Genomic DNA, 21,679 nt, shown 5'->3' with positions numbered 1-21,679 from the left:
GATGAACTAATCAGCCTCGACTGAAAGGGCATTTATTGGAAAGGCAGTATGAGAAAAGATGCTGCTGCTGTCTGAGCTGCCTGACTCCTGCAAATTAACCATGTACAGGAGAGATTTTGTGGGAAATCTATAGGCACCAGGCTAAGCTCTGCTGCCTGTGCTTAGCCGAATCAGTACCAGCGGCTGTAAAGGCAGCTCCCCTCCCAGAGCTGCTGCTGGTCGTTCAAAGTCAGTCTGGGATGTGACAAGCCAGATCCTCTCTGGCTCGTACCGTGCCAAAAAGAGGCTGGGAAATCAGAATATATTTAGCATTTCTAGCACACACTACAGTAGAGTCCAGCTTGCATACCTGGGTGGGTTCTGCAAACATAAGCCTGTACAAAATGCAATTTTTGCCTCTCACAGCAGTATCAGGGATGGAGGAGACACACAAAGATTTGATCGATCTCAAACCAGAATTTATATAATCACTTTTGTTGTTTAGAACTGAAGCAGATAAAAATGACCGGATTCCACTGAAGGTTTAAGACTTTTCCCCAAGTTTCAGGGGCTGGACTCTGATATGAAAACAAGGCTAAATATTATACTTCTCCCTTTATTGTGTTGTCTATACAGAAAGAAGAATTATATGGAAAGAAGCAAAGTATATATACTTCTGCAGCCTAACAGCTGGTTTCAGCACTGCATACTTTAAGCAGAACTCAATAAAATGCATTTGCAAACATAATTACAGATGCAGCTATGTTCTTTAATAATGGATTATATAAAGCGTGTTATGAAATGCATTCATATCAAGTTCTTGGCAAATTATACTACCTACTGTACTACCTATACGTAACCAAGTATTATAAAACCAATTATGGGTATATAGGAATTACCGACACAATGCATGTACCCCTTAAAAAACATACCGTTTCAGATGGTGGTGAAACATGTTGTCGCGGATGGCGGAGGTAGGCAGAGCATGCTGGAGGCAGCAGCATGGGAGGGGAAGCCATCGTCAAGGAAGGCATTGTGCAAACGCGGCTCAGCGCCTACTGGCTGGCTGATGGCTCAAGGCCTCCTGGTTGATCCAGCTGCCCTTCTGTGCCACAGTATTTTGTCCTGTTTTGTAGTCCTGTAAATTCCCATGCAAGCATATAATACTTAGCTTAGTAATGAATGCAAAATAATAAAGACCACAGCCCCGAATTCATAGCAAGCATTTATTGTGTTGCTTCAATTTGTTGGATTTCCACATGAAGGCTTTATCCAAAGCCTCTTCAGTTGAGTGGAAAGTTACTGTTGAATTGGACAGTCTCTGGATAAAGTCTTGTTTTAATTTTGTCAGATTATTTCTTTAGGGCAGAAGGGATGTTATTCTGAGTTATTAAGTTGTGAATGTTGCTGTGTCATGAGCAAAACAAAATGGATTTCTCATTCTACTTCCTCATCACTAAAAATAACCTCTAGTAAAAGATAAGCAGAACCAGTACAGATGATAAAAAAGGAAGCCCCTTCCCTTTTCTCCCTGCAGTGAACCTTTACCCAAACTCTCTTTTTTGTATGGTTCCTGTTGTTGTGCAGTTTTGTACCTCTGCATTTCTGAGTTCTGCCTAGGACTGAAAGAATAGTCACAGCCACACGAGTTACTGTCATCGTGCTTCTTAGCTATTCAGAAATTGAGCTCCAAAAATCTTGTCCGGTCCAGTTGTATTTACACAAGATGTTTAGGTAGTTTAAGAAAGCAAATAGTGCATGTGGCTAATCAATCTGTAACCTGCATGCCCAACTTCAGCATGCAGCTGTAGAAATGTATCTCTCCATATATCAGATACAAATTTTTGAGAAAGAAGTTCACCTTGCAACATGCGCGAAGTCCAGCTCTGTGGCTCAGGAGACCTGAGTGCAATTGCTGAGAGGCCCTTTCAACCTCTTTTCCTGCATATTTTTCCTGTGAAAGCCAAATGGGAGAGTATGGGATATAACCACTATTACGCAGACCTGAGATTGGGATGCAGCCGGGATATGCGCTTAAACACAGGAACTTAGATTTATTTCTATAGAAGTAGCTACATGGATAATTTGCAGGTACATTATTTCTTTTCTCCAAGGACCTCAAAGCACTTCACACATTGTTGAGGCTCCAAACACGCTTGCACTTGGGTAAACTTGATCTTAGAGAGGTTAAGTGATTTACTCAAGGTTGCCCAGTAAAGAGAGGTAGAGGTAGGAAGTGAAAGAGGATCATGACTGCCAATGACATCCTTTAACCTTCGGAGGTGCTACTGTGTGTAAATAAAGGCCTGACCCTGCCAGACTTACTCATGTGAGCAGCGTCTTGGAAATTCATGGAATGACTTGCATGAGAAGAGGGCTGCAGTCCTGGCCTCTCTAGGCCTTTCTCGGTGAAGTGTTTCGCATTTCCCAAGAGGTCCTGTTTGGCTTCACCTCATGGTGAACTGTCTTCTAGCAACAACAACAGCAACAGAAATCTCAATTCCATTTTTTTTCCTGTAGCACAATAAAAGTCAAGATCCAGGGCGAGAGCTCACTCTGTCTGGGTGGGCACTAAGCCACCAGGTCCTGAAGACACTTGGCGTCTCTTGGAAATGGGCTCTGAGCTCAGTGCTTTTCTCCTGCACAAGGAAAGAAGGGATTTTATGTCACAGTATAGACCTAGGGATTTCTCAGCTGGTAAAAACCATAGTCCGGATTGCTGTTCAAAAAAAGTTTGGCTCTACCCCAACTTCAGCAGTCACAAAGACTAATATATAAGAAAGACCACATTAAAAATCTAATGTAAAAATATGTCTTTAATAAAAAGGAAGGGAGGATTCCAAAATCCTTTCTTATTTCTCTGCAGAAAAAAAGAGTTTCTAGCTGCAAGCCACTTTTTGTGAATTTAAGCCTCTGTGCTTCTTATTCCATGTCTTTAGCAGATTTGAAATAAAGGGACTGAAGATGAGAGAATGACATAGATGGTAAATTATGTAAGTTATATAAACGCACAGCAGTAACAAGCAGATTTCAAAGCTAATGCACACGGTAGCAATTTCTCCCATAAGAAAGAAATGAGGGAACCTACAGGGTCTGAGGAGAAACGAGCTGACTGTGCCCTACCAACAGCTCTGGGGTGCAGAGACATGAAACTGCCCCATGCAGTGAAAGTGGAAGCGGCTCCGAAACCTGCAAAAGCAACAACTCCCCAGAGCGCCAACTGCAGCGATAAGGGGAGAGGGGGAGCATTAACTGCGAGCGAGGATAGTTTGCGGAGGAGGGGGAAAAAAAAAGAAAGAAAGGAAAAAAAAAAAAGGAACCTTTAACTCTGGAGTTTTTAAAAATGCCCTTGTTTGTTTTCTTGGCAGAGGAGCGAAGCATTTGGCACCCATCCTTGGACAGTGGCCTGGCTGCAAAAATGCCGGGGTTGGCCCTCGGCGCTGTTGCTACGCGGCCGGCCCAATAGCCGGCCGGGGCCCTCCAAACCCCACCCCGCGCCCGGCCGAGCCAGGCTCCAGCCCGCCCCTATTAAAAGCCTCTCTTCTCCCACTTGCTAATAATAATAATTTTTTAAAAAGCCCGAGAAGTGCCGAGTTTATGCAAGCAAGCCCCCGGCGGCTCCGGCCAAGAGCTGGGCAGAGCGGAGCGGGAGAGCAGCAGCTCCCCGCGCCGAGCCCGAGCCCGAGCCCGAGGCCGGCGGCAGCGGCTGCTGCAGATCCTTATCCTGCCCGACTTGTTCTGGGCTCTCGCGCTCTGTTTGCACGGCCTAAAGGTATAGGGCAGAACTGAAGGGGGGGTTTCCTTCCCCCCACCACCTCCTTTTTTCCTTTTTAATAACTTTATCAACTTCGAACGCCGGAATGATTTGTGCGTTTCATTCTCTCCCTGCGCTTTTGCTCTCGGTTAGAGTTTGGATGATTTCCATTTCCCAGTTAAAAAACCCTTTCCCCCCCGCCCCGCCGGTTGTTTGCGGTTTCGCATGAAAGGGCATTGTTAACTCTTTCGCCGGCCCTTTGGAAAGGGCTTTCGCGGCTGAGCCGTTCCCGGCGTTTCCGGAGGAGCAAGCTCAAGCGCGGGCTTTCGGGAATGCCCGCGGGGAGGAAGAGCAGCGATGGGAGAGGTTCGCCCTGGCGCTGCCGCTCTGCACGTGCAAGAGCCCTCGCTGCGGCGGCCTGCCGAGGCTCCGCGAGGCCTTTCCGAGGCCCTGCCCCATCGCGCGGCCCGGGAGCGGGGAGGAGGGCGTCCTCGGGGGCGCCGCTGCCCAGAGCCCGGCGTTCGCCTGCGGAATGGGTCAATCCGTGCCGTTTTGCTGCCTAGCTACAAAGCAGACTGCGTGCAGGCAAAAGCGCGCTTTTCCACCATCCTAAAACGCGGGAAATGTTCCCTGCTTACCTTCTCTCAGATAGCGGCGGGGAAAAGGGCAGAGACCTGCCCGTCCTCCGTCCTCCCCATCCCTGGCCGCGACGGCTCGGCGCCGCCCCGTGAGGCTGCTAGGGTTTTCCTCCCTCTTTTCTTCCCCATCTCCTCATCCACCTGGCTTTTTCAACTCGTTTTTGTGCTTTCTCAGCAAGATGCTGTGTACAGATCATTCGCGGGCTTGTTTATGCGTGTATTTATTTATGGCTCGTCCCCTTTCTCCTAGATTTCAATAGCTAAAGATGGCCTTCCCGCACCTTTCAGGGAACGGCTTGCGAGCACGTGGTTTCACGCTTGCTGCGAGGGAAACAGCAGGTCCTTGACGTACCGGAGAGACACGTAAAGCATATAAAGACCTGGTGAAACTTTCACGAGAAGTTGTGAAAACTTGTTGGTTTAATAGAGGATTACTTTTCCCTTTTGTCTGTAGGTCTGAGAGATTAGGAGCTGTCATTTAAACCCTTTTTTCCCTTTCATCACCAGTTGCAACTGCAAAAAGTGGGTATGTTCTCACTCCCGTGGGGAGGGTGCCCTGTGTACACATCTGTACGCGTGCACGCTTTCCCAGCTGAAGTCCTTGAGCTTTGAGTGAATGCTAGAAACAAAGATGACTTAAATACTTGGCAGCAGCTAAGATAAGTTATCTTTTTCTTTTAAAAAATAACATGTTATGCAAGCAGGTTTTATTACATTTATGGGTATTTATTATTTCCTTCTGTAGATGATAAAAAATTCTTGTTGGAACCAGTAGGAATGTAAATTTAAAAATCTCGTGATATACATGAATTAAATGACAACATTTCTCGTAAAGGTTCTGAAAACACAGAAAAAAACCCTTCCTATATTTGCACATCCTGTGGTAATTAGCACATGAATATTTTCCATTTTTAGCCTTTGAAAAAAATACTTTTAAAGTGGTTAAAACAAGTGCATGTTTTTCCAGCATCCTCCACAGCCTTTTTGTACGATTGCTGTTCTTAAATATTTGCATGCGCATTCATACATATGTGTGTTGTACCTGTTAGTTCAGTTTGAGAAGGAGAAATGGAGAAAACTAAAATATGTATTTTAACCACTACAAGATTCCCTGCAAATAGGCTTTTTTTTACTGCCGTGGAAAAGCAGCAGCTCTGAGGAAGAACACAGCATGTAATTCTGCATACATCACAGCCCATCCTTACTGCTCTTACCACATCAGCTGAATGGAGAATTAGAAAAACTGTGTCCCTGATTCTGTAAAGATTTAAAAAAAAGAGGCTTAACTTTAGGCATACAGGTAACTTCAAAGGGAATTAAGTGAAAACTGAAGATGTGAGTAGTTCATGAGAGACAGATGCATTAGAGAGAATGATCTATACAAAACTTGATCCAGAAGCTTTGGAATTACGTTAATTGACCTTTGTGAGCTAAACAAAAGCTCATTGGAAATGATGTTCAGAAGCTAAACCCAAGTATTTTTAAAAATAAAGCTCAGTGTAACAGATATTCATGTTAGTGAGTAGCCACTGACTTGCCTACAGGTAAAGGGTGAAATCCTGGCACTGCAGCAGCAGCAGCAGGAGTATTGCCATTGATTTTCCTGAGGCCAGAATTTTGCCAAAAACACTTACTCTCCTTCTGGCTCCGAGGTTTTTTTATTAGCTCTGACACTGTTTCCTGCATCTATGCTGTCACATCGCATGGGGCGCAAAACCGTTTTAAAGTTAACAGCGGACGTGAGCTGCAGAGCACGGCTCATTGATCAAACCACTGAATGCATCGCGACAAAGTTTGATTAGATGTTTGATTCAAGCATCCTGTATAGACACATCTCTTCGTACGTTCACAATTTTGTTGGCACACCTGTTGTGGCCCGCTTTGGAAATTTTGTGCATGTAGCAAATCCTGGTCTAGCGGGGCAAACTAAGCATCGATTTTGTTTCACCCCGTCACGGCGAGCTATGTCAACTACTGCACATCACTTTGTGATCCTGCTAAAGCTGCTCTGACAAAAAGCTACCTCAGCAAGCTGTCATTTTAATGTTTTATCCATTTTCTTTCTGTGTACGTTTGCTCCACATTTCGGTGAAGCCTCATCTGGCCTGCCCACTGCCATAGGCTACGAGTCTGTAGCAAAATTCAGTCTCAAACATGTCACATATAATGAAACAGGAAAATTCCACCCAAAACATTCTGCCACCTGATTGCCCAGTTTAGCAGTGAAATTCCCTCCCGGTCAGGAAGAGGACAGGATAAGCGAGACGCTGTGGGCGATACCTGAATCGACCGGCAGGACTAGACCTCCTGCAGCCAAGAGACTCATCCCCGCTGTTGTTCGCTGCTGGATGCGGCAAAGCATCCCGTGCAGCGACTGCAACGGCCAGCCCTCATCCTTCACCGCTGCAGCCAGAAGCCAGATGCCTGGGTCCATTTATCACTTTAAACTAAACTAAATAGCTGTATCGTAATACTGCAAATTAGGGGTCTTCTATATCATAATTGTAAAGTGCTTACACTTGTTTTATCTTTTAGCTCTTTGTTCACCTACCTGGTTAAGATTTTTAAGAGCTGATCTAGTTTCCATTAAAATCCAGGAGAATTCCTTTTGTTGTCAAGAGTTATACCTCGAAAAGTCAAAACTTGTGGTGTCTACCATAGCCATTTATGTCTTACAAATAGTAACAAGTCGACCTATAGATTTTTCTCCATTGATGGGGGAGTTTTATTATTATCCCCATTTTACAGGATGAAATCTCTTATTCAGTGAAGTATGTAAGCATGTGCCAGTTTCAACAGAGCTGGTGGAATCTTTCCAGGATAGACTAAGTTTGCCAAAAAGGGCAATTTGAAATGGAAAACTCCTCACAAATTCAGGTTGAATGGAATGAAGAGTTTTGTCAGAAAGAAAACCGGGGGAATTTCTTTTCCCAGGAAAGTTTAAATGTTTCATTTCAATGTTTTCAAAATAAACCATGTCATTTTGACCTTTTTTATACCAGTTACTTTCCAGAATTAATTTTTTTTTTGTTTGTTCAGGATTATTTTGAAAGTAATGTGATGAAGGCAATATTAGACTTCTCACTATGAGAGGAAATTGTCAGTGCTTTAAGTTTCATTTTGACATTTTTGAAACAGAGGGATTTTTCAGCAAGGGCTTGGGGTTTGTTGGTGGTTTAACTTTCAGTTTAAAAAATGTAAACAAAATGAAAATTTCCATTCTAGATCAATCAAAACACCCTGAGATGATCCAAAATGAAACTTTTCAGGGGGTTTTATGGCTGTCGCACCAAAACACGGCATGTTTTGGGAGCAACCCCACCTGATTCCTTCTTTCAGTTCTCAGGTCTGCCACCAGGCCAACAGAAACGCTCGCGCAGCTCCGACTCCAGCAGCATAACCGTCCTCTTGTTTTCTGTTGACTTCCGTGAAGCCACCTGTGCTCGAAGATGACCATGGGGCTTTGCATGTTGCTGAACTGAAGCCTAAGCAAACTGCAGAAAGTCAAACCGGGAGACGCCGGCCGAGCCCAGCACCGTGCTCCGGCTTGCTGGCTCTCCACTTTGGGGCCCCGAATTCAAGCCCTTTTTTCCTCTCCAGATTTGCCCCCCAAACTGTCTCCGATACGTGCCCAGCTTCTGCAGGAAGGGCAGGTGCTGGAAGAGGACTTCTTTCACGCAGGTTTTCAACACCTCTGACCCAAACCAGGAACATGCATGAGGGGGGCAGCAGAGGAAAGTCAGGGGACCTCAGAAATGCTGGGGTGACATYTGAGCGGAGATCTGGGCTAGAATTTCAGGTGGTTCTTATATTAGCCAAAAATGTGCTTCTCCCTCTTCCTTTTAATAAATGCCAAGGTGGCTTCAGTCAGTTATCAAGAGCTTGCTCATCTTTTGTTATGTCACAATGGCACCTTCAAATAATGCAAGATACGTGATAAAATAAATGCGAGTCAGAATAATTTTGCAAAGAGGACAGTAACAGATTACTCTGTTGCGAGAACAAAGGGAGCCACACAGACGAACGTTTAAAAGTATACTTCTAAAAAATATAATTACCTTTTAAATTTCAAATTGTGCGTTAAAAAGAATGATTTTAACCAGCCAAGAGAGCAGGAAACATGATCCAAAGGATGCTTACTACACACCAAAATATTTTCCACCAAACTAAGTTTTATTAACTTCACCATGTCATGTGATATGTATCTGCAGCTCACTCATACTGCCTTAATTTGTTGCTGTGTGTGACAAGTTGTAGTCTGATCTAGCCTGACACGCCATGGTATGCACAGTGCACATATATCATGATGAGACAGTTGAAAACCAAAGACAAACAGCCCCAAAGAGAGAGCAGAATAGCGTGATCCAACAGGGGCCTGCGTCCGTCAGAGAGAATATTTGACACGGCACACCTTCCACTTCCAAGTAAATAAATACTTATTGTGTGCTCCTGCTGGGAGCGAACAAGCTGATCCGATCCACAGTGCTCCCACGTACAGCTTTGTTTCTTTTCCCCTCCTGTACTAATTAATGTTCTTCTTAGCAGCATCTTTTTTGTCAATGTATAGTGAAAAACAGAGTGCCGGGACACCTACGGCGCGTAGCGGTGATAACGATGGAGATGCTTGTTGCTCTTTTTAAGCCTGCTGAACAAAGAGATGGGCCCAGCTGCTGCGCTGGTAACATGATGCTTTCACAAGGGAAGGTCTTCTGTTCCTTATTATGTTGGTAAAAGCATCAGCAATGCAAACCAAGGTCTTTGCAGGGAATAGGCAGCTCATGGGGATAATGTAGTTAAGGTATGTTGGAGTCTGCAGCCAACCATGCGCAGCTAGCTCCATTCCTTGCCAACTTTGGGTCCCCCTAAAGCAGGCACAAAACATTCCTGGCTACAAACCGAGCAGTTTCGTTGTCCTTCTGGTAGTAGGCAAGAGTTTTTCCTTATCTGGAGGTTCAGGGGGATGTTACTGCCCAGTTAAAGCAACGTTATTTACATTCAAATTACTAACAGGTTTGGCAGGAAACAGGTGACGTATTGTCATTTAGTGAATGAAGGCTTTGGTGAGTACGACAGTGAGCTAGTATTAAATGGATCTTTATAAAACACCATAACAAAAATCCATCATCTTTACTCATTCTGTCTCAGGTATCTCTGGGGTCCTAGGATCCAGAGTTTTGGGGCATATCGCAAGTCTGATTTTCACACCGAGAAAACTCATACACACTAACATAATGCAGGGGCTTTTAAACAGCTGTATTTGGGCCATAAAGGAAAGTAAAAATCAAGGTAAACATGGCAGTAATTTGTAATGAATTCTTCAGAGGTTGGTTCATGAAGACTCTGATTGTCTGACCAAGGGAAAATTGCCTTCATTTAGGTTCCTTTGGGCTCAGCGTTGTAAAAGTCTAGCTGTGAAACTGGATAATTCCAGTGATTATTCAAGTTTATCTTAAAGTGTTCTTAAAGCTGTGTCTTTAGTGCTCTACTGCCTTGCTCTGAATAATAGAAAGATGAACTGGGTAAAAGTGCTGCATCTGGTTAGTGTTTCTACAGACTGTGCAGGATGATCACTCATCCGGAAAGAAACACTTTCCACCCTACGTGAGCATCAGTGGAAATGCTGAGCATGTTCAGTGCTCATCTCTTTTTATCACAGAAAAGTGACATTCTCTATGGACCTGCTCCAAAGCCCAATCGTGGCAATGAAAGGATTCCTATTGACTCCAGTGTGACTTGGAGGGGTTCCTAAAAATGGGAACAAAGCAACAGACTTCATAAATCTTCTGATGTGGTCCTTAAAGCAAGAATTCAGACCCCATGGGGCAAAGGTTTGTGATTAGAAAGATATTTGGCCTCTCTTTCTTCCTGAACTGAGCCATTCAGGTCTTACTGAAGTTTAGTTCTTTGAGAAAAATCATATGCCAGTCAGCACAGGGGAGAGTTAGTCTGTTAAATGGTACATATGCCTTTTACTTTTCAATATGGTGTGAGTTTTGATTAAGGCAGTCAGTGACCCTGTACTCAGGACCAGAAGAAAAACAAGCAAAGCAAAGCAAGTGGAGCCACAGGACGAAAATGTGTTGCTGAGAAGTGAAACAGTCGAGGGTGTGGGGGAGAGAGGAACTGTCACAGCACTGCTGGCACTGAAGTGGCACTGAGAGGCATTAAAATGTCATAAAGCATGTGCTGGCAGTATTTCATCCTACACCTTTACCATAACACGGACTCCTTTTTTATAGGGGAGCTTCTTGGTCTGAGAGAAGAGATGCATGTCTGTGACCACGTCCCACTGTGCAGGCAGTGACAGCCAGCGCTGCTGCTCTCTGCAGTCTATTGCCCAGGTGAGACTCCCGTCCTAGACAGTGGAGCTGCAAGAAAAAGGTTGGGGGGGGGGGGAGGTTAAAGGTACAAAAGGTGCTTAGAAAACAGGAACTGAACCTCTGTCTCCCATTTGCACTGTTGACAGAAAAACCCTTTTGTTTCCTTTCCTAATGGAAATTACCTTTCCCCCTCTCCCTTCAGAACTGCCGTGTGTCCTCCATAACTTAGTGTTGTGCCCAACTGTGTTAAAACACGTGGGAAGAGAAAGTTTGCTCGCTGTACAGCTTTCTGTCACGACTCTTTCAGCATTTGACTCACAAGTGTAATTTGGCTTTATCACTCCCTAAGTGCATTGCGGATGAGTGATTTGTAAGGCGCATAATGGGAACCATCATGTTGCAGTGCGGAGCCTCTTTTCCACACTGCTCTATATATGTCATTCAACCTTTTAATTTGATTAGAGCATTAATTTGCATGATACTGTTTGTATTCTTCCACCAGAATATATATACTATGAAATGTATGATGTAAGTTAATCCAAAGCTAAGGAGGCCTATAAAAGCTAGTTCCTTAAGGAGGAAGGAAAACGAATGCAGCTCAATGGCAGGGGAGCTTGGTGAGAATCCAGAGTCCTGACTCATTGTTAGCCTCAAGAGCGTCCTGACTAGCATCAACGTGTTCTGGAAGCAATGTGATTTTCCTACCGTATTAACGAAAAATAATAAAATGTAATGCTAAAACAATAGGACGTACCAGAAAATTTCCACTGAGAAATGGTACTTCTGTAACAAGCTTGTGACAGAATGAGTTCCACCCCGTTCACATAATCCGAGCGTATGGCAAAGTTACACAACTTCCTGCCCACCGTGGAAATGTGCACAGCTCCTTTAGGTGCTTAGGCTGTTTCTTCAATACCAAACGCTTCAGAAAGCTGGGAAATAGAATATGAAATATATTTCTGTGCATGGGAGCCACCCAGTCAAGAGGGAGCATGAGGAATGTACTGTATATTTACAGAGAAGCATTTAGCCTTCATGGAAATCAAAAAAAATGCCTCAATGGCTTTCTACCCACGTCTCTCCATGACTATAATCTCAAATATATATATAATTTGGAAGTGATGGCATCCTGGAAGCTTGGCTAGCGTGAGCTCACAGTTATCTTTTGCTTGATCCTGTGAAATAAATTATATGCAGCAAATCCCAACTGCAGATAAATTCTTCTCCATCTGTTTTCCTATAAGAGGAAAAAAAATATGTAAAATTACTTTCATACAACAACTGCACAAGCAACTCATAAGCTTAAAGACGAAGAAGAAGAAAGTTAGAGTGTTTTTTGGTGTAATGCCAAAGATTTTTAAGATAAAAATTCTCTGAAAGTAACTGCAATAAACTAATGACTGGTAAGCTTAAACAATCCTCAAGTTAAGTTAAATTCAATTTTACTTAAATATTTATTAGAAGCAAAAGATAATATAAATGCAGGAAAACAGAATCTTTATTTCTTGATCATCATCTTTTTCCCACAATGTCTCTTAAGCTGAAATGAGGTCATTTGGTTTTTAGCAGCCAGTCCAAGTACAGTGCAAAATTTCAAGGCAGAACTAGAGTTCACATCTTACTAGCAAAGGGGTTAACAAAAATATAAAAGTGCATGAGAGAGAACGCACTCAATGCCTTGGGAAGTATAGGTTTACCTGTCAGGAACAAAAATGTTGGTCTGTATCCATTGCATACAGACAGACTAATCTCAGCAAGGGCTGTACACTAACAAACAGCTAAAATCCTGATGAAATACAATCAAAACTTAACAGTAAACTTCTCAAATGAGAGTTGTTTTCTTTTCCTTTTAAGGAAAATGTTGCTACATTTGAAAACAAACCAGGTAGAACCTTGCAATTATGTGAATCCATAATGTGGATACGTAAATCTGTATCTTTATAGTAAAAGTGACAGAAAGTACTTACAGAATTATAATTATAGTTTGTAGGTCACTTAAATGCCTTGCACAGACAGTTAGTAAAGAGTATATGGCCATGCTCTATGCATAATAGCCTGAATAAATAGTGAAGTTGTAGAAGTAAGTCTAACAAACAGTAAATATTATTAATGGGACATGGGGAGTGTCAGTGACAGAGCAGAACTGATCCAGTTTTTCATGTATATAGAGTGAACAAGTATTGCAAATATTGTATGTGCAGTCATGACTATATAGGGGCCTAAAAAAACCTGTTTGATAGTTTCTTCAGCCTCTCTTGAAACACAGCATGTTTATCTGTGACTTTGTAGGCAGTGGAAACTTTCTCCACTTTTATATTTGTTCTGCTTTTCAGTCCCTGTTAAATGTCTATCAGAAATGCTCTAACCAAAATCCAAAACCCCAAAATGCATAAAGGAAAAGATCCAAATGTCACATGTAACCGTGTGCAATTAGCTAATCCATCAGAGCGAAAGCAATCAAGCCGCATCCCTCCCTCTCCTCTCAGGAGACTCACGTACATCTAATAATAGCCCACCAAGAGCATTTAAAGGAAAGGGAAGAGAGGAGGAGCTGTGAGTTTTGACCTCGTTCTAGAAAACAAATTGTCTCCAAGCACTGCAGTGCAAGGATGGCAGCCACCACATAAAAGTTCAAATGAAGAATCTGAATTACACCCAAGATCAGCTGAAGCCTATTGCACCTTTTGGAGCTCATGTGAACTCTTAAAGGCTCTCACAGCCCCACTCTGCAACTTCTTCAGTTTTTCTGCTGCCCTTCAACCATACCTTCTGCATGGTTTCACAACCAGCTTGTTCTGGAGAAACCATGGGAAAATCGGATCAGGTTTACTTCTAAACCAGGCATAATCCCCTGCAGCCATGAACAACACAGAGACTGTACCAGCACCCAGGTAATCTACCCCCAGCCCCAATTCAAGTGCAAAATCCTAACTGTGTTCCTGTGGCAAGCATGTAGGGCACAGCGGCATGGAAAGCACTTGGTTGTCTGATGACAATCTTGCACCAAGGACACCGGCATTAATTTCCCTGAGTTAATTGGCGTGGCAGCCACGGAGTGAGTAATACTTTGCAGAGGTGAATATTCCCAGTGAGCTGGCTGGGACTACTCCTCTGCACAAAGCGAAATATGTGCCTGATTGCAGGATGAGGAGCTTTGTCTTTATACTGTGTGACCTTAAAATCTAACTTTCACATATTAGTATTTTATTAATGTGGTTTATTTCTGTGTATGTTTTGCTATGGATGAATGTACTGTTATGAATCTACCTGAAATTATCTTTTGCAAATGTGTTGGTTTCAGTTTGGAAGAAAGTTGTTCATATATGTAGTGCTGGGCATTTCTTTTGTTTGTTTTACTTTGTCAGAGGCTGACAGTAGATTAGCTGCAGTTTTAATGTGATCATTCTTGAAATTGCTTAATGCTTGGAGAAATGTGTGGGTGTTCTTTTTGTGCATTTTCTTTAAATAGTAAGTGAAAACGATAATGCAAGAATAAAAAATACACCGCAGGATTCTGTTCCTTTTCTGCCATTTTCATCTTTCATTCATCTAATGAGCTTATTTTTGTGCTCTGTCTTTCAGCCCCCACTCTATATTAACAAGTTCTCCCTAGATTTTATTGATTCTCCTTGCCCACAGTGGCCTCTTTTAATAATTTATTCAATATGTTTATTATTCTGAAAGTACAGACTGCTAAGAGAGGTTGTGGAATTGTCATCATTGGCTCAAGTAGACACCCATCTATTAGGGATTATTGAAGGATAAGGAAATCAATCCTTCTGTGATTCAAGGGGAGGAGGGGATGGATTAACTGACCTGGCAGAATAGTCCCCTCTAATTCAAATTATTCTGGTTTTTTTGTTCTAAATTCTTTTTGATCTCAATTTCTTAATTTTTTTTTTTAGCTAATGTTCTCTTGTGTTCATGTTCTTTGAAAGTACGAAGAATTTGCATGAACCAATTTTTATTAGTTCCCTTGAGAATGCTAAAAACTTCAATTAGGTCACTGTGAAGTCTCTTTTCCAGAGTGAAATTCCTTAATCTTCCTTAATAACTTAAATCTTTGAGAACTGATGTTGTTCTGCAATGCGTTTTCCTCAAAAGTAATTATATACCAGCTAAGTTGCTACATAATAGTCAGTGCTGTGTTGTGCTCTGAGTATAATCAGTCCTTGGGTTTTACGGAGCCTATTAGCCCTGCTGGACTCGAAACACATGACAGTCGGTAGAGAGGTGCGGTGTGGGAGACGTGAGCTTCCAGTTTCAACAGGACAGCGTTTTCTATTTGCACAGGAACCTCTTGTGATGTAAACTGATATTCTGGCTGTATTTCTTAGGAGATCTGCTCAATGGTAATTTTAGGATTATTTTAACAACAACGGGCAAGAAAATCCTTAAGCCAAATGTGAATTAACAGGCTGAGGAATGAGGCAAGCCCAGTCTGTCTGTCTGTCTTTCTCTTCACATATCTATTATTATCTTTGCCCTGGGTTTGCTATATTTTCCAGTGGACTGCCTCAAACCGTTTAATATTGGAAGTATTCAAATCCCAAATCCTAGTGTTGATCCCAGTGCAGTAGCAAGTCAGCCTCTCTCAAGCCGGACAAAGCTTTGGGTTTGTTACATGCCCCCTCCTAAGCGTTTCTGGAATTAAGGGAGAAGAGCCCTCCAAATCCTCTTGGGAAACGGTGCAAACACGGCTGTCCCTGCTGCGTGCTGCAGTGAGCACACCCTCAACGCATAGCGGGTAACCCTGATGGCTCTGCTCTCTTTCTTTTGCCTCCATTTACTGACCGTGAACTTCCAGGGCTGCTACGTCAACCTCCATAAGGGCTAAAGGGAGACACCTCAGGCCCAAATACGAAAATGAATTTAAATCCAAAGTTCCTTGAAGAGCTTTGATGTAACATCAAGAACAGTTTTGTCTTAACTAAAAGCACACATTGAAGGTTACAGAAGACTCTGTGGTCCATATAGATTAAAATGTTCCTAGCAGCAGACAAAGAAACACAGATGTTCTGCAATTAATAGTATAGGCATTCTGCTCAATAAGGGTTTATAACAGCTTTCTGTCTCAGCTTTGATGCTCTTTCTGGGCACAAGATAATTCATAATAAAGGCATGGTGTTGATCAGCCTTTGTCTCATTCTGTGTACAGTAGGTAAGGTGGGGGGTTTTAGAGAAGAAAGGAAAAAAAAGAAAGAGAGAGAGAGAAGGTTGGTTACACTTCTTAACCACTTCCATTTGAGGAGAAAACTGAGTGGATTTTGTAGAGCAGCAGAGAGATACTGCTTCCTGCAACCAACCTTTTGTTGTCACACCTTCTTTGCCTTCTCTGCTTTCTCCTACTGCTCTTCACCCCTTCTAGAGTGTCTCTTGCTAATAGTAGTGCTGTTATAAATCAGCCCTACTCTTCCAATGCTTTTCTTTCCTCAAGCAACAACTCGTTAATCATACTGTAATAATTACAGTGATGTTTTCCCTCAGCCCTATAGGCATTATTTTGAGAGCCGGCACTGGCTTGGCACTGACATTGTGGATATGTGTGATTTTGGCAAAGAAAAAACTTAAAATATTTCTCCTCTCCATTTGCTTTATTTCCTGTAAATCCTCTGTATGCCTCATTTCTGTTTTTCTAATCTGAGGTCACATTTCCGCACATACATTAGGTTACAACAGCATGTACATGGCAAAATCAAAATGTTTTCTGTTACCCTAAGCAGGGTAGCCATGTCTCCATATCCTATTGCAGATGCACACAAGTGGCATACCTGGGTCTTCTGTCCCTCTCACTCCCCGAAGAAGGAAGAGACATCGGGGGAGAGGATGGGACCAGGACTAGTTCCTATTTGTAACTCTTCCAAGTGACCTTGGTCTCAAAACCACCATTTTTAGAGTGTAGCAACCCCTACCAGCGCTGCACTGGGACTCCTTCGGGGAAGGAAGCCATCTCCTGAACCAGCAGTTCCTGTTCAAGAAGAGGCCGGGGCCACCTTCTGATTTAAGCAATGCTTGCTTTACTAGGCTAGCAAGCTTGCCTAGTACTGGGGGCCAAATCCAGACCTGATGCAAGGAATGTCTCCAGGATGGCATCATCAGACTTTATTCTGTACCATATCAGGCTTCATGTATTATATAGTGTTGTCATGCCAGGATATTTTTAGTGTCCTAGAGACTAGAAACAAAAAACTATTTTGCCTCTTGGCTTGAGGATTTGTCCATATTTGTTCCAGTCTAATTTAACTTTAGTTGGATTCAGTGCTTCCAGTTTCTAGACTCACCTTAACTTTGGGACGTATTCATGTTCTGAAATATCTGTTTACTTCAAATATTGTGCTTTAACAAAACAGTCATTTCTGGTAATAACTGAATAGCTGCTTTCTTGTAACACCCACTAAAAGATGGCAAGAAAAAGAGGGCAGATTGATAGAGGACTTTTTTTTTTTTCTTTTTAACCTGGCTAAAAATTAGAGTTTTAAAAGTTTACTGGAATTTTGCATGACAATCTTTGTAAAAGTCAACAATAACCAAGTTTAAAGTAGGAAAAAGAAGTCCAGTTGCAGATAATACACATTATCAGGAAATGCAAGCCACTACACAGTGCTGTACAACAGGCCTTTTTTTCAAAACCCTTAGGTAGAGACTTAAAGGTCAAGTTTCTGGCGCTGTTAGTCATATGGAAACTCCAAAAATTAACAGCTTTTTCATACAATTAACACAACTGTCCTCTGGCAGGAATAGACAGCCACCATTTTAGCAAGGAGGGAGTGATGGTGACAGTACATAAATTTGTTTTTCCCCAGATTACCAAAATGCCAACACTGGAGATTTCTGCCCTCCTCTCTTTTGAGGTGGGACCACATCAGTTCCACTGCCGCCATGCATAACGAACAAGAAGATTTCAAACATAGCTAGTGATGAGTTAATAAACTACCCTGGATACCTCTAGCCTAGCAATTGGATTAGCTGCAATAGATAATGTGAAGACAGTGAAATTGCCTTGGGTATAAATTTAGCCCTGTTTTTAAAGTGGTTGGAACTTTCTTCCTGATTTCCCTTTATGGTGGCACAAAGAGTAAAAGTGATGAACTTATAGGACTCGCAGGTTTCACAGGATGTAACTTTGACTCTCCAAAGTCAATACAAGCTTTGATTTGGAACAGGAGGAGGTCCACAAATACATGGAGTGTCAGCTGGCCTCTAATGAAAACCTGCTGACTGAAATCAGCTACACGTTTGATTCTCAGTGCATCTGTGCTCAGAAAAGGCTACTGTGTAATTGCTCTTTATGCAAATCAGCTATCAGCCAATTTTTGGTACCTCCAGATCTGATATCGAATGAACAGTGGTTGGACTGCTGTACGTAATGGTAGAACTTGTTTATAGTAGTCTTTGAAAAAAAGATGGCTCTTCTTAACATTAGTGTTCCTGATCGTGTTACATAGAGAAACTGTTTAAAAAAACATGAATAACCTACACCTTATGATGTTTTATAAAGCCAGTCAGTATCATGATTCTCATTTTGCAGTATTTATGCTTAAACTTCTCTGGGACACAAATTGGTTTTCCAAACCAAGTTTGTTGAATCGATGTTTGCAGTGGATGTTCGTATCAGGAGGTCTGCTCATGCTGCTAGCATTCCTGTGCCTCCCAGCAAACAATGCACATGCTGAACTTCAAGTGACCCAGTTGTCTTTGCTAATCGCTGGCTGATTACTAGCTAATCAGTATCTTGTTTAGAGCAACGATGCCAAAACCACTCTCTGGTATGCTGCACTTGGAAAGTGGGATGCATTTTTGGTCATCGTCATTGCTGGGCTCTGATTGCACTAGAGGTGGACGATGAAATACAGGCTTGTTCCGTGTGGGGCCCCACAGCTGTAGGTAACTCATGAGTGTTATTTGAGTGTAGACTTCCACAATCCTTTGTTCTGTAACGCCGTACAATGCAGAAAGCAGCTTGTAACCATTTGCAAGTGAAGGTGCTAGCCTTAGCGTCTTTACACAGCTGTGGAGGAACTGAGGTTGGAGACTAGAAAAGAAAGCACATTCTGGAGCCTATATGATGATAAAATTTTAGTCTCTTACAGTGCCATCAGTCCAACGGAGTCCCATTGAAGTTTGTGGTCTTGGTTTTCTCTTTGGCCTGGGGTCTGAAAGGAAGGAGTGTGGGTTTTTTGTTGTTGTTTTTTTGTTTTTGTTTTTTAAATCAGGATTCCTGGATTTTGTGCTTTTTGCATGACTAGTTCACATCCCTTGCAGGACTGTTCAGGGGTCTTCCTTTCCAAACAGCTTGCTGGAAGGACAGCAACGTCTAACAGGAGAGGAGAGGTGAAGGAATCCACACCTGTCTTTCTGCAAATAAGTCACCTCATAGATGTTTGAAAAAAAGAACATTGTTTAAATGTGAGCTTATCTTTTCTTTATGGGTTATTTATGCAGTCAAGAGACAGTAGTTACAAACCCTCTTGTGATGGCTGCTCCAATGAGAGACAACGGACAATCCCTTTTGGCAGTGTGCTGTATGCTTCAGCAAACAAAATGTGCCTCTTAAACTAACATTATCCTTGTCCTTGGACAGTAGAGTACAGCCAGTGGTTTGGCCTTTTTGCCAGCCTTATTAAATAGTTAGTGAGCTATATAGGGTTAAAGTTCACCCTTGAGATTTTCAAGACAGACTTTCTGGTCAAACTCATCTTGCTGTCAAATGCATACCTATAGTTTTAAAACAGGAAATAGGGCCATTTTTTTGTGTTTTACAAAGTTTCCTATAGTGAGGTACTCACTCACAGCATGGCTCTTCCCACAGAGCTTTGTTGGTCCAAGAAGTCCTATGCTGACAGTAAGAACCAATGAACTTGTGTAAACCTACTAGTTTCTACTTTTGAAATCTTAAAGCAGGCAGTCCTCTATTTTGCTGTTGATGCATTATGACCTAATAGATATCTTTAAAGAGCCTGATTTTTTTTTAATATATTGTTTTTTTGTATTTTCCCTTCATTTGTTAATTTGCTAATGCAGCCACAAGAATGATCGGCCCTGAAGAGCAGAATATTTTGTTCTACAATATCCCAGGCTAGCTAATCTGTGTCATTCATACATTAACTTTTAACTTCTTTAAGTCTATACTGAAAGGCTTCTGATCACAGGTGAAAATGAGTTTAATGTATCGCTTTATTAAAAACACTCTACCTTCAGATCTTACTAGCAGTTGTGGCTCATTTAAGGTGCAAGACAGTAATAGCAAGATCAGAAATGAGGCTAACTAGCAAAACTATTGTATATGAATAAAGCTAGCAACCTTCACGTTGTTCTCCTTCACCAGTAAGTATGGAAGTGAGCTGTTTTTTACGGGTATGCATTTGAGTAAAAAGCATATGCCTGCTGGTTTAAAACAACAATTAACACTGGGTGAAAACACTATGGTCTCTCTATCTTAAGATCTCTAAGCTACGGATTTCCATGGACCACAGGGAGTGGAAAAATGGGACTGACCTCAAAATTTTCCAGGCTTCTAGACTAGCTGACATTCCAATTGGGCTGTCAGCTATAAACTTGGATACATGTCCATTCACACATATCATAAACAGAGAGTATAAAATAGCAGAGCTGAACTTTGTTTAAAAAACTTGCTATTAGAAATATGCCAGGACTTCACGATAAAAGGCAAAATTTATTGAAATTTATGGGGTTTAAAATTTCCTCACAAAGTTAAAAGTAGGCTTGTGTTTGCTTTTTTGCCTGACCTTGCTCACCTTTGCCAGTGAGAAGGAGCCAATTTATAAAGGAAGTTGGGTTTTCCTAAAGGCAGATTTGAAATTTAGTGCATGATGTTAAATTTCCTAGTATTTCAATATGCCAAGAAGAGCTCTCTCCATTAATTTGCCCAGAAAACACAGCATTCAAGGTACATAGCCTTCAAAATGTGAGAATTCAGCAACAAAAATATTTGGAACATTTAGCCCCAGATATTAAAGTGAATGTTACTCAGGCAATAGAGGTCTCTGCTTGGGAGTAGGAAGACCAAGATATTCAAATCCTTCATGTTTCTCTCAGACCATCTTATGGCACCCAAAGAAACCCTTTGCCTTTCTTTATCTGTTTAAAGTGGAAGATCCAAGACTGCTTTTTACTCTGTTTATTTTTATGGTATCTTGCATATTATAACCCCCTGTACTGCTATATTTTATATATATTTAATACTATTCAAGCAATATTTTGCAATTCTACTTCTGAACAGAAGAAAACTGGTGCTTTGAGCAGAAACCTACTTTTTTGCTCAGTCTTCTGAGAAGCATTGGGAGATATGTAACTGTTTCCCTTTTTCTCATAATGCTTTTTTTCTAGGCTCTTGTTATGTTTTTAGTTTTCCTTCTTGTCCTTTCCAGAAGGAAAGGAAATATAACATAACATAATGTTTGCAGTCCACTTTTAATCCCTTCTTATTGGTAGATGAACCTCCTTCCTTCTCTGGAGTTAGAAACATTTTTTCTCCCTAGTACTGGGAATTCATCTGTTCACTTCATCTTAAATCTCTTGCAATGCAGAGCAGATTGTTTGATAGTGCTGGGTGACATGTGCTTTTTTAAACAACTGTTGTCTTTATTCTTCTGGCAGCAAATGCCACTGCTGTCAAATAAAGTAAAATTGACTCCCACAGGAAAGCTTAAAGAGTCAGATATGCCACTGCAAATTCTGGCATACGCTGTTTGGAAACCTTTTTCTTGTTTGGTAGAACGTGTGCTCAGTCCCCGAACACACTGCTCAGAAGCTGTTACAAAATATAGAAGACAATAAATACTAAGCAAGTTAAAATTTTATCTGCTTTGAGAGATAGGAGCCTGAATGTCTAAGACACAAGAATTCATTTGACAAGAACAAGAGATCTCATAGCAGTGTTGTAAATGAAAAGCTGTTAGGCAGGCAGTACCTTCCCCAATGTCATGTTTTTCTTAGAACTGGGGCATACATTACACACAAATTTGAGA

The 21,679-nt window shown here is 41.9% G+C and overlaps 1 long non-coding RNA gene across 2 annotated transcripts; it reads right to left on the bottom strand.

Annotated features, from left to right (window-relative positions):
• Window positions 1–561: 561 nt before the first annotated feature.
• Window positions 562–3,395, bottom strand: LOC112963325. 2 transcript variants are annotated; one of them, XR_003252568.1, is made up of 3 exons: window positions 3,300–3,395; window positions 1,841–2,618; window positions 562–1,117 (listed from the first exon to the last, which is right to left on the bottom strand). It is a non-coding gene; the product is annotated as an uncharacterized LOC112963325 (long non-coding RNA). The 2 variants fall into 2 exon arrangements; XR_003252563.1 differs by lacking the exon at window positions 562–1,117 and having other exon boundaries at window positions 1,192–2,618.
• Window positions 3,396–21,679: the final 18,284 nt, after the last annotated feature.

Source organism: Apteryx rowi, unplaced genomic scaffold (genome assembly GCF_003343035.1).
Source record: "Apteryx rowi isolate R43461 unplaced genomic scaffold, aptRow1 scaffold_1, whole genome shotgun sequence".
Lineage (NCBI taxonomy): Eukaryota > Metazoa > Chordata > Aves > Apterygiformes > Apterygidae > Apteryx > Apteryx rowi.
The sequence above is the reverse complement of the archived record's forward strand: the minus strand, read 5'-3'. Positions and strand labels throughout refer to the sequence as shown.